The sequence below is a fragment of the Scylla paramamosain genome, chromosome 18, assembly GCF_035594125.1.
Source record: "Scylla paramamosain isolate STU-SP2022 chromosome 18, ASM3559412v1, whole genome shotgun sequence".
Classification (NCBI taxonomy): Eukaryota; Metazoa; Arthropoda; class Malacostraca; order Decapoda; family Portunidae; genus Scylla; species Scylla paramamosain.
The window spans coordinates 18889855-18903515 of record NC_087168.1 but is presented as its reverse complement, the minus strand read 5'-3'; the positions used below and the strand labels follow the sequence as shown (position 1 = coordinate 18903515).

The window sequence follows — 13661 nt, the reverse complement described above, 5'->3', positions numbered from 1 at the left end:
GATATCAGTGTTGCTGCGTTGTTAGGTTGATGTTTCTGAGTGTTACAGTATTGGTGTGTTGGTGCCCAGGTGTGTGTTGCCGTTTCGGTGGTATATGGTGTATCATTAGTTAACGAGGATTGATAAATTGTTTTGTGTCTGGCTGTAGTTGTTGGAATGGTAGTTAACGCGCACTCAGACTGTCACTCGTCTTGGGAATGTGGGAGCAGGTGGAGATACTTTGTCGTGGTGTGGTCGTGGGTGGAGATATTTAGTCGTGACCGCTTCTTCTGCATTACCTCTGGAGTATGGCTCAAATATCGGACTTCATTTGTATAAAGTCAAACATACTACCTCCTTACTAAGCCGTCGTAGATTAGGGTAGCGTAGATGATTTACAACAGTATCACCTTACACGTCGATCTTATGCCGTTTTCTTTACAAAAAATAACGTTAGAAAACTGGAGGTTGTTTCACGTCACTAGCACCAGGGAAAAACAGACACCACTGAATTGGCAACACTCAGTAGTCCACATTGTTGCGCAGAAAGCCGGTGGTTCTCATTACCACCTCAGCGGCAGCCAGTAATAGTCGATCAGTACCATGAGTAGTGTCCCCATCATGCCAGAGGAGGAGGAGGACATGCAGGTGTGTACAGATGTGATTAGTAGTGTATTCTTTGTGATCAGTAAGTTTGTTATACGTAAATCTAGTAGAATCATAGGGTAATGGTCTGTTACAGTACTGCTCATTGTATCATATAACCTAGTAAGACTTTATAATTATGAAACTTGAATTTTGTTATGGTGTCATGTTAAGTGTATCAAGGTGAGGAGGACGAGGTATATCAGTGAAAGGTTAATGCAAGACACGCTCGTATGGTGATTTAAAGAGCGTTTTAACAAGTGCTTCAGTGGTATGGGAAGTGCACCTCATTATATGGCTAAAGGAGCTACTTATTGGGTAGTTCAGGAATGGGGGAAGAGTTAATGCTGTCAGTTTTCTAATATACTGTATTTACTGAATCAGGGTATGTGAATGTTTGTACTTATTACTTTATTTTCTTATAATGGGGAGGTTAATGAGTGATTGGTATTTCTTAGGTAGAAACTCTCACTTCCCTGGACTGGTGTTACACATAGTATTGTTGTGGTGGTGTGTTGCTGTCTCCGCGTGTCATAGAATCGTTGTGTTGCTTTTCTGTGTTGCTGTTTCATTGTCTTACGGTATTGGTGTGTCGCGGTGTCAGTATTGTTCGTTCTGCAGCCACTTCAGAGACAGAGAAATACTTGGTTCTTAAGTGATGTCCGTTTGCGCAATGTTATTCTCCTTGCTGACACACTCTGCTCGTGGGCGTGAGGCAAGTGTTTCCCTGAATGGCTGAGGTGAGGTCACTGCCCTTACTTGGCCGCGGGAAGAGAGCTCGGTGTTCCGTCCCTCGTCCCTGACCACACGGACTCCCCTCACTACTACTCCGCAGATGGAAGGAAGGGAGGAGAGTGTTGGGGCAGGAAGCTTTACGAACCTCTTTTGTGGCAAGGGTATTGTGGAGTTATGTAATGGAAGGAGATAACTGAGACCGTCTCCCACAATTGCTGAGTAATTTCGTAAAGCGGCTCTTTAGTCATTTGCGAAAGCCATTCTCCTCGTATTGGATGAGGCGGGGAAAGTGCGAGGGAGGGATGAAAGGAGACAAGGACTGTGTGCTCATGCAAGGCTGGCTAGTGAGGTCTTCCCTGTCACGGTTCTAGGGGAGGTTAAGACTGCGACCTCTTCACTCCCTTCAAAGGACTGGTGGTGATGCAAAAATCCTCCTCACAGCAGACTCAGTATTTGCTTCCTGTGCATTCCTCACTCACCCACCCTTCTCTCTCACCCCTCTTTCACATGTCCCTGCCTGCATTCTTCCACTTCACCCTCCCCACCACACAGTTAACTCTCTCCGGCACTCCTTCAAACGACTGGTATGATGTAAAAGTCCTCTCAGCAATAACAGCAGTTGCTTCCTATGCATTCCTCACTCGCCACTCTCTCAGCCCTCTTTCACATCTCCGCCTGCATTCTTACACCCTCCTCTACCACCACACTGGGCTTTTCTCAGTTAACTCACTCACTCACTCACTCACTCACTCTCTTTCTCTCTCAGCCTCAAGGGCCATGCAGTGCTTTATGCGGCATGTGGCTTTTAACTGTCTCATTCTTCCCTTTCCTTCCTGCGTGTACAGCCTTCTAAAAGAGAGAGATTATCTTAGCCAAAGCAACCACAGCACTGTTCATCACCTCTTCTTTCTTTTCATCTTTTTTTTTTTAACTTCTCTTTTTTTTGTGTGTGTGTGTGTTTTAGTTTTGGCGTCTTAGTCTGGGCTAATTTATCTGGGTGTATCTGTGTGTGTGTGTTTGGTTGGCTGGTTAGCTAGTTTGCTGATTGGCGTTTCTCTCTCTCTCTCTCTCTCTCTCTCTCTCTCTCTCTCTCTCTCTCTCTCTCTCTCTCTCTCTCTCTCTCTCTCTCCTGACCTCAATATATATATAATGCGTCCCCGAGGATCAGCGGAGGGAAAGAAAAACATGCCTTGTCTCAGAATTGGCGCCAAGAAAAACGAACTCGCAACAGAATCAGACCTTCCCAGGCACAATCTTGAGGCGCAGCTGATATCTCTGTTGCCTCTTCCTCGTATAATGCTCGGAAACTTAGGTGGAAGTGTGGGACTGTTAATAAGGCTCGAAGTGCGGTGAGGGAGGAACTAAATGAGTGAGTTTTAGAAGGCGATTTGAGACAAAAAATGTGGGGAAAATGTTGCAGCGAGACGAAGCATTAGGTAACGAGAAAAAGATGGGAAGGTTTAAGAATGAGATTTTTAGGATGAGAGAGAGAGAGAGAGAGAGAGAGTAGAGAGAGAGAGAGAGAGAGAGAGAGAGAGAGAGAGAGAGAGAGAGATTGTATATATGCAAGTGAAGACTACAAAACAACAATACCCAGAAGGATGGGGGAAAGGACAGTTTTGTGAAGCGTTGCATCTGTTTGACGAACGAATAGACAGACAGAGAGCGACTGGAGGGCAGACAGGTGTATTTCTCTTTTCCTACAGTTTATGACGCGGAGTTCTTGTGACTGGAGGGTTCTGACACCTGAGGAAGGGGAAGTGCATGACCTGAACTTGCAATAGATACTGTGTGATCTTGTATAGGTTTCTTTGATGTGATTTATATGTGTTCCCTTCGTCAGGTTTTTATATAAGCATTTCCTGTGAGAGTTCTCGTGACTGGTGCTTTCTGATGCTTAGGAAAGGGAGGCGTATTACTTAACTTGCAATTGGATGCTGTGTGATCCTGTCGTTGTCATTTTGCTGTGAATTATGGTGTGTTTTCATAGTCAAGTCTTCACAGCAGCATCTCCTGTAGTAGTTCTTGTGACTAAAGCGTTCTGCCACCTGGGGAAAGGAAGATGTTCTTAAGTTTTACCTGAATAATTGGATGCTGTGAAAAATCTTTGTCTTTTTTGCTGTGAATTATGGTTTGTTTTCTGCGTCAGGTCTTTATACTAGCGTGGCCCGTAATAGTTCTAGGGATTAAATCGTTCTTCTATTTGAACTTGCAATAGGTGTGATCTTGTATTTATCTCCGGTTTGGGTTATGGTTGGTTTGTTTTTTTTCGTTAGGCCTTCATATTAGCGTCGCAAGTAACAGTGATGAAGATGGCAAATCTATGAAAGGTGTTGTTTATTTTGTGTACAGGTAACTTATGTGGGACTCTGATGACGTGAGTGTTGTTGAAGTTTTTTATTGAAGTTGTGGGTAAAGTTGTAGGTGATGTTGTTGTTAGGGATGTGATGTTAGTTGTATAAATTGTAAGTGAGGTGAAGTTACAAGGTTGTTAGTAAGGTGAAGTGAAGGTTTTAGTCAAGTTATCGTAGGGTAAAGCTTTTGTTAGTGAAATTGTTGTATGTATAGTTGATGATAATGAAGTGAAGTGGTGAAGTGAAAAAAAAAAAAGTGAAATCCGTGAAGAGAAGAAAAACCAACAAACCATTTACGCAAAAGCAGCATCATTAAGTTAAGTGTGCGAGTGCGAGAGCTTGTAGTAAATAAAAGAAATAATGATGATGATAACGTTATTTATCCCATCTTTCCAGGAAACGCCTCGCTACATTTGACCTTCACCTGATACTGCAAGGTAAGGTGATTTTCTTTTGCGCTCACCTGGCGGAGTGTGCAGTTCGGGTCGTCCCCTCTTCATCTATTGGCGTCTTTCTTAATGCATCAGTATATTAAATTCTCTTCACGTGACCGTTCTCTGTATGTTTCGATGTGTTGTGTTATTAAATTCTCTGTTATCTGATTCGCTTTTGTTATCAAGTCATCAGACTCTCTACATTCACTCCTTGTTCTTGTCTGCCACTCAATATATAGTGATCTGTTTTTCTTTATCTACCAATTTTCTCCCGTCTCAAGAGAATCACATCAGATCTCCTTCAGCCGTGATTTTCCGCTGAATGTCTCAGGGCATCATGACATCAGATTCTCCCCCAGCAAGGAAAACTAATAGATGACGAGGATTCTTCTGTATGGTATTCCGACATGTTCTATGAAAAACCTATTACTTCCTTCTCAGTCTCCCAGAATATAATGCAACTAGATCCTCTTCCTCTAATATTTTATTTTCAGAGAATGCCAAAAGTTATGAGTATTTGAGGAAATCTTGTTCATATCTTTTCCCTGAATGTCTCTAATATCATGTGCCCCAAAATGTCATGTGATCAGATCCTCTTAAGTTATTAGTCTTGGAATGAGATCCTTTTCATCTATATTTCTTAATCGTACCGAACACACCTTACTTTACGAACAGTCAAATTAATATGTGAATTAACCCTCGCTACCAGAACTTTGTAGAATATAATACAGAATAGAATTAGGAAAAAAAAAAGGATACATTACCTATTAGTCATATAATGAGATCGTTCTCGTATATATTAAACACAACCAAGCTTCACTTTATGAATAATCGAATTAGTATGGAACGTATCCCTCAACAAATGGACTTCGTAGAATATAACGCGGAAGACTCCAGAGACAGACTTCCTCATAAGTGTATCATTGCTTTCGGAAGAACCTGCATTTCAAACTATAGCAAACCAGAGTTACCTTACATGCACTGACACGCAAGTACGAGGTGTGTAAACTGACAATAGAAAATGATGCCTTGAGAGAGAGAGAGAGAGAGAGAGAGAGAGAGAGAGAGAGAGAGAGAGAGAGAGAGAGAGAGAGAGAGAGAGAGAGAGAGAGAGAGAGGAGAGAGAGAGACGATAAATATAAGCTTCCGTGTCTTTGTTGATCTCCTAGGCAAGTCAGTATTCGTGGAGAAGTTCCCAGCCTTCCTTCCGTCTTGGTCCGTTTTTTGTGGCCTCATGAGATACCTGGGGAATACGAGGGGACATGTTTACAGAGAGAGAGAGAGAGAGAGAGAGAGAGAGAGAGAGAGAGAGAGAGAGAGAGAGAGAGAGAGAGAGAGAGAGAGAGAGAGAGGGAGAGAGAGAGAGAGAGAGGAACCTGTGTGTGTGTATGTGTATGAATGTGTGCGTACCATTTTTCCCCTCCTTTTTCCGAGAGAGCGTAAAGAACCTTCTGAAACACTCCCTATGGTGACGACTCCTTAAGCTTTCTCTGAGGCAGACAGGCAAGAAAAAAAAAGCAGGAAAGGAGAGGAAAGGAAGGAGAGAGAGCGTGGCGAAGTAGTACGTGCCTTGGGAACTGTTGTGCTGAGAGAGAAGGGGGACGAGAGAGGGAGAGGGGGGGAGTGAGGGAGTGAGGGTGAGAATAATGGAGGTTACAAGTGGCGCGGAAAAGAGGAGATTTGCCGTAATAACCTCGTGGTCGCACCCTGGACTGACGTGACCATTCTCTCGCCTCCTGGACTCAGTTTTAGTTGACCTCTCTGCTCTTGTTACCGTATTCCTGCTCTGCCGCTATGATCCATTTGAAGCGTGCATGTGTGGATGGGTAGGTAGGTGGATAGATAGATGGATGGATTGATGCTTGTTGGTCATAAAGACTACATGGTTTATTCATTCTCGTATATAGTGATGGTGAATTAAACGAAATACACAGATATGCAGACACACACGCGATGCACACATACATACATACACACACACGTTAAAAGGGCGCAGCAAGAAAATTAAAAGCAGAAAATAAGGATGTACAGAAATGCACTTGTCCTAATAAAACAATACATCAGTTGAATGTATTGCCAGAGAATGTGATCAAATGAAAGCAAAACAGGATACATGAATTTTAAAGATGAAGTAATATAGTTTGACTTTGAAGGAGGGGAATATAACAAGCTTCAGTCAATTCCGGAAAGATATGCATGCTTACACACACACACACACACACACACACACACACACACACACACACACACACACACACACACACACACACACACCAAGGCCTCCATCCTGCCACCCTTCCACCCATCCATCCTTCCACCCCTTTACCCTTCCACCTCTCCACCCTTCCACCCTCCCACCCTTCCACCTTTCCACCCCTCCACCCTCTGCTTCTCCTCATGACTTAAACATAAGCTGCCAGTCTGTCTGTCCCCCTCGCTGCTCACACTCACCAAGGCTGGCGGCACTGTCTTGTATACCCGTCCCCACTCCACTGGAACTCGCCCCATCAGTAATTCTATCGGCAAGACATCACTATTGGAACCAAAACTATATGCGGTAATTAATTTCTCTTGGATTTCTCATCGGAACACAAGAAATTCCTGTCTGATTCCTATTCTTATGACCTCCAGAATTGCGTTTCGTAATTCTGCTGGCAACTCTATCTGGTAATTAATTTCTCTTTAATCTCTCATAGGAACGTAATGAATTTCCTTCTCTGATTCTTCTTCTGATGATATTTATAATTGTTTCGTAATCCTGCTGGCATGACATCACCATTGGAACTAAAACTATTTATGATAACTAATTTCTCTTGGATCTCTCATAAGATTGTAAGGAATTTCTCTCTGATTCCTCTTTACATGATATTCAGAATTGTGTTTGTTGGATTAAGTGTGCGAGAGCTCCTGGTTTCTTTATTTATTCATTAATGTGTTTTGTTACGTGTTTCTCCGTTGTGGACAGCGCATTATAACTTTCATATTGTATCATGTATTTCATCATCACTATTGTGTACACGTGAATGCTTCTAGCCATTTTTTTTTCCACTATTATGCATGTATTTTATCACGCTTTCTCTGCTCCGGGCATCTTGTATTATAATCTTCACATTATGTCGCGTGGATCATAAGCAGCGTTGATCCTACACTCGGGAAAGTAATTGTTTTTCTTTTTCTTTTATTATTCATATATTTTATTGTTTTATTCACTCTGGACATCTGGTACCATATCATAACCTTGCTTTTTTTATGTCCCGCGGGTCGTAAGCAGCGTCTGACCCACACGAGGGAAAGTACTTTTTGTCTTTTTCACCTATTCACGTACTACTGTATGTCTGGTTTTCCCTCCGTTGGTCATCTCACAGCATGTCATATCATCATAACACTATTTTTCTGTCGGCTGCGTCATTAGAAGCGTTTGATAGACACTAAGGAAAGTACTTATTGCCTTTTTCCACCTGTTCATATATTTTCTTCATTCATGTTGTTTTCTCCCAGTTGGGCATCTCGTATCATGTCTTTCCGTATCTCCGTATCTTTCCTTATCTCCTCATGCCCCGTGTGTCGAAATTAGCGTTAGATCGGCGGTGGAGAAAGTACTTTGTCTCTTGTAACTATTCATGTATCATATCAAATTTTCACTCCTTTTGGGCATCTCGTATCATCTCATCTCGTCTCTTAATCTTATTCTTACAATGTTCCATGGATCATAAATAGCGATGGATTTGATTTGATTTGATTTGATGTATTTACGTAACCCTTAGATAATTTACATTTATATAAAAAAAAAACTATAATAAGTACAAAGGCAAGGTCTGACACTAGGAAAAGCACATCTTGTCTTTTCTTTTACCTATTAATGTATTTTCTCATGTAGTTTTCTCTGCCTTGGGGATCTCGTATCTCATCTCATCTCATAACCTTGCAAGCAGCGCCTGACCCACACGAGGGGAAGTGGCGAATTGCTCCTGGCTTTTTGTTCCAAGTAAAGTGGATGTCGCTGGGGTGGCTACACATTCCTGCTGAATTATTATTACACCCGTGACAGAGACCCTTCCCTCTGCCCCGGGACATTACCTTGGTAATTGCCTCTTGCATGTAGAGATATATTACATCCACTTTTTTCACCCTGATCCCGAAATTAAGGAAGCTTCGTGTCACTCGGCTTGTCAGAGAGAGAGAGAGAGAGAGAGAGAGAGAGAGAGAGAGAGAGAGAGAGAGAGAGACGCGATAGCCTGTCTCATTTACCGTGTCCCGCTTCTCCATAAGTTACCGGATATAAATTTATGAGCACACGATTTTATTTGTCTTGCTTCCTCTCGTCGTGGAACAAGGCGAGCCATTTGAAGCCATCGCATATAACCTTAATTTTTAGAAACACTGACTCTTTTTCATACAAACACGCAAATAAGTAAACCTACGAAGTACAAACAAAAAACACGCGGTTATGATATGCAAATCTGTACTGCGGCAGAGCAAAACGCACCGTGATGGAGGCGTAGTCTAGTAATCGTGTCATGTTGCTGGGAATGGAAGTGCTTGCATAAAACGCTGCCAGTTTAATGCAGAGTGTTACAGGGAGTGGTAATGTTTAATAGCTTCCCCCTCGCTGTGGTATGCGTGGTGTGCAGGCAGCGGTTTACCCTTTACACTGCCTCGCGCTTGTCGATGGCGGTGGGCGGGGTGTGGGCGGCAGTGTGTCGGTAACTTTTATATCACAACACCCCCTTGACCGAACACTGCGCTCCCTCGGGTGTAAATAAGTGCAATAATGATACTTTATTGCACCAGGCAGGTCGGTGTTAATGGAGGTCCAGCCGCGGAGACCTGGTGGTGGTGATGGCGGTGGTGGTGAAGGTAGCTACTGTGCCTTATTCTTCAACACTTGCGCCGCACCTCCACTACATTCAAAAGGCTCTAGTTGCACATGGTTTTAGGTTGTTTTCATGTTTCTAGTGACAGATTAACAAGATTTCTACATTATTAACAGAAAAAACCACTCTTGAAAACCTGGCTATTTGTTTCTACATTATTAACAGAAAAAAAAAAAAACACTTGAAAACTTGGCTAATTTTTTCTACATTATTGGCAGAAAAACACTCTTGAAAACCTGGCTAATTTTTTTCTACATTATTGGGAGAAAAACACACTTGAAAACCTGGATAATTGTCTCTGTGGCCTTTGAAAGTAATCGAGGTGTGAGAGCAAAGCGCTTCAGAATATGGGCAGGGCCTTCAGTGGTGGCTTCTTCAGCGCCTCCTGCCCGCCTGCCAAGAGTTGGGGATCAGCGCTAATGAAGGTGTTACTTCTTTAAGGACAGCGATTCTTCATGCATGAATAACGAGGGTCATCAGTCGCCCTGCAGGGAGTGACGCCTCCTCCCCCTCGTGAGCCTCCTTCAGGTAATACAGCGGACCTAAGTGCTGTGGGATATAATGGCTCACGTTTTCTTCTTCTTCCCTTGCCAGGTGTAATGTATCGCTGCGGGAGCACTTCACTTCATTTCCCAGCCTGCACTTTAACAATAGCGCACTCCCGGCCTGCTTCAATCCCCTCCACCACCTCCGGTCACCTGCTTTATGCGCGCACTTAGTTACAGGTCGCTATTCTGTCCGTGAATGGAGAACTTTCAGTATAACTTCAATACTAAAAGCCTTGATAGCTTGCAGGTGTTCTAGTATCAACTCGTGTGCTCACCGCTGAATGAGACGAAGCATAATGGACGGGAAGAGGTGGTGTTGAAACTCAGGTCGAGGCAGTATTGTATTCTCTCATGTTTGCCGGGGAGTGGAGAGCCAAGCCGCCACGAGTGTCACATTTGAGTTACGGGAGTCACTTCGTCCCCAACACATACTCCCCGCGAAGCAATTCACCCGTGTTAGTTGGTTACGACACTCGGCAAAATAGTGTGAGGGTTACATCCGACAAAATAGCAAGCCACAAACTCCCAGCCTTACGTGGCCCCATTAAAAGGTTCCCGGGGCAGGTTAAAGAAGTCTTAAGTACTTGAAGTATTTTGTGTTACTCCCTGGCACAACACACATCCCGACTGTCGAGGTCACGCCGCTTCCAAGGCTGCCAAATTGAGGTTTCACTTCTAAGGAAACTTCGTGTTGAGAAACCAACGTCATGCAAAGCGGTGTTATTCAGGTATTTGGTGTTTTGGTGCTGTGCGAATCTGGTGGTGAGGCGGAAGTGAGTGAGGACAGGCAGTAAAGGAATGTGGAAGGTTCCTGTGTACGATATGACTGTGCAGAGGGATGAAAGGTTGTGGCTCCCCTCTCACACTGGGTGGTTGTAGTTTGTATGTGTGAGAGAAGGAAGATGATTGAGTGTGGAGGAATGGAAGGATGGTTGTGTTTTCCTTTTTATACTCCTCGTTGGATGGTTGTGGTGTGTGTGTGTGTGTGTGTGTGTGTGTGTGTGTAATGATTTTGGCGTCAGGGAGAGGGAGATTTTTGAGTTGCGTCAGGATATGAGGATGAAAAAGGGAGTATGGTATGGATTCAGGGTGTGAGGATGCATCAGGGAGCACTTTCTACCTTCAGAGTGTAAGGGAGAAGTACTTTTTTGACGCCAGAGTATGAGAGAAAGTACATGGTTTAGTATTAATGAGGGAGAGGATGCGGTGTGGAGTCAGGATGTGAGGGAGAAGTATGGAGTGGTCTCAATGTTAGGATGTGGATGAAGATTTAGTGTCCCAAGTGAGAGACGAATAGGTTATGAAGACTTAAGAGAGACGGGTTGCCAGTAGCGCGACGGTCTGAAAAAGGAGGAAAAGAATCGGTGCCCTTATGTTCATTGGCAGTCCTGAGGCGAAACCCGAGGCGTGGAGATTGAGGGGACGTGTCACTCTGTCCACGCGGAATCACGGCGGGCGGCCAGTCTTGGGAGGTGGAGGAGGAACGCTGAAGAACTCGGTGAGAGGAGAGAAAGTGGATTCCTGTCACCTATTCACGTCACGGCCACTGAGATACGTCGCCCTTGATACAATGGTGCAGTGCTGGTGTCTGTTGATGGAGGGTCGCGGTGGTCTGGACTAGCAAGAAGCACAGAACCTTTACTTCATGAATCCTGACCGCCGTGAAAGGAATCTGATGCTATTGTAAAGTTTCTCCCTTTACCTAAATCTCTTCGGGAATTTCAAGTTTACTCAAGTATTATTCATCGCCTCTGTATCTCGCGCGAATGTCTTTCAGCCATGATCTTTTATTCATGACGGTGAGACGCAGCTCTCTTATGAATCAGTTTGGGATGCATCGCTGGCTGATCTCGCTTCGCTGCCTCTCGTTGACAGCCTGGAGTGAACAGTGATGCTGCGGGAGATACTCACAAATGCGGCTCAGGCTCTATTTTTGCCACGCTTCCCACCTTTACATATTTCCACCCCAAGAAATTACAGTAAAAGAACGAACAAAGCAGAGAACTGAGGAAGCTATTCAGCGTGCACAGATCTTTCAGAGGAAGCCCCTGTGGCAGCCTAGTGGGAGATAGTCGATAGCACTGTCGAGGGAAATCAGGCGGCCGGGATCCCAAGCGCCCCTTTTAATACCGGCACGCGGCCTTGCTTCTGGCTGCTGACAGTGGCCGCACTACACTTCCCTTTGATAAATGCAAGTGCTGGGAGTCATCAGTGGGAGAGGAGGAGCAGCTCTGAGCCCCGCGATACACGCCGCCGGCCGCAGATTTGCCTCGTGGCGTGGAAGCGTACGTACCTTCCACGCACATCGTCTCTCCTTTCCATTTACTTCAACTCGCAATTCAAACGCATCCAATTTCGTGCCAAACTGCCCCGCCACGTCCCAGTTAACAAGTTCCATGCCATAGTCGAGTCAGTCTCCGCCGTCCCACTGCACCCGCCGCCCAGCTTCCAAGTGGCCACTCGCCGCCTCCGCCCCACGCAAGGTTCACTAGTCTAGTCAACGGCTTCCAGTAAGAGATGATGATTCTGCTTCAGGGGTCGAGTTGGCACCGTCAGTGTGTGCCTAGTGCTTGTAATGTTAAAAGCAGGGACGAGATAACAGTAATGGTGGGGATGGTGATAATGATAGTAATGATAATAATAATAATAATAATAATAATAATAATAATAATAACTGTTAGTGTGCTGAGAGCTGTAATGATAATGGTACAAATGAGATAATGGAAAATAGTGATGTTGATGATATTAAAAACAATAGTAATCATAATAACAACAACAACAACAGCAACAAAAACAACAACAATTACAATTATAATTTCGTTCTAGTTTCAGCTGTTTTTATTGTCGTTTCTGTTATCTTTATTTCCTTACATAGCAATGCAATAATGCCAGAGAGAGAGAGAGAGAGAGAGAGAGAGAGAGAGAGAGAGAGAGAGAGAGAGAGAGAGAGAGAGAGAGAGAGAGAGAGAGAGAGAGAGCTACATTTCTAAAAACCTCTCTCTCTCTCTCTCTCTCTCTCTCTCTCTCTCTCTCTCCATCCCTCCCTCTCCCTCCCTCCCTCCATCCCACCTTCCCACTCTCTCACTGTACATTTTAATTCTTCGCCCGGCTTGTAATGAGAACAACGCTCTAATAATACTCACAGCATAACCAGCGCTTAGAAGACTCGTGAATGTCATTACACGGAAAGCAGTGACGGCCAGCGCTCTTAGTATGGAAAGTCTTCCCCTCCCTTTCTCTCTCTCTCTCTCTCTCTCTCTCTCTCTCTCTCTCTCTCTCTCTCTCTCTCTCTCTCTCTCTCTCTCTCTCTCTCTCTCCCTCTCTCCACTGTACACGTGAAGTCGAGCCTTGGAAATAACTGAAGGGAAAGGAATGGATGAGTATGATTTTTTTTTTTCTGCTGTCTGGTGCTTTTCTGAATACGTGAGTTTATTTATTTGTTGGTATTTTGCTTGCTTTGTCAATTTTGGTCTTCTTTTTTTGTTTTTCTTTTGTTTTCATTGGTGTTCTGTCGTTTTCTTTTTTTCTTTTTGTTTTGTTTGAGATACGTTAATGGTTGGATGGATGGATGGATGGATGGATGGATGGATAGATAGATAGATAGATAGGCAAAGGGGAAAGGAGATAGAGAGATAGATGGATAAATAGATAGGTAGATAGTAGAGAGAGAGAGAGAGAGAGAGAGAGAGAGAGAGAGAGAGAGAGAGAGAGAGAGAGAGAGAGAGAGAGAGAGAGAGAGAGAGAGAGAGAGAGAGAGAGAGAGACAGTCAGTCAGTCAGTCAGTCAGTCAAACAAGCACACAAACACACAGACATACCTCTACCCACCAGTCCCCAAAATATACGGTAATGTAAGACCCTGAAACAAAACAAAACAAAAAAAAGGAATATCCATTTTTACCTTTTAGTGACAGGGCGATGCGAAGAGGAGGAGAGGAAGGGAATGCCATTAGGAAACATATCAGTGAGGGAAATGCACACCACTCCTCCAATGCTCCCATAACATTACATATCAATCAAGCAGCTCAGAATAATGCCACACTGAGTTGAATGTCTTTTTAACCCGTTGCCTTAAGCTTTCCACGTCGGTCAG

The 13661-nt window shown here is 44.0% G+C and overlaps 1 protein-coding gene across 3 annotated transcripts in view; it reads left to right on the top strand.

Annotated features, from left to right (window-relative positions):
- Positions 1 to 495: 495 nt before the first annotated feature.
- LOC135109235 (putative neural-cadherin 2) overlaps positions 496 to 13661 on the top strand; it is a 312599-nt gene continuing 299433 nt past the window's right edge. For all 3 annotated transcript variants that reach the window (XM_064020468.1, XM_064020469.1, XM_064020467.1), the window contains exons 1-2: positions 496 to 627; positions 4110 to 4150. The gene's annotated coding sequence lies outside the window, so the exon portion shown is untranslated. The remainder of the gene's footprint in view (positions 628 to 4109; positions 4151 to 13661) is intronic.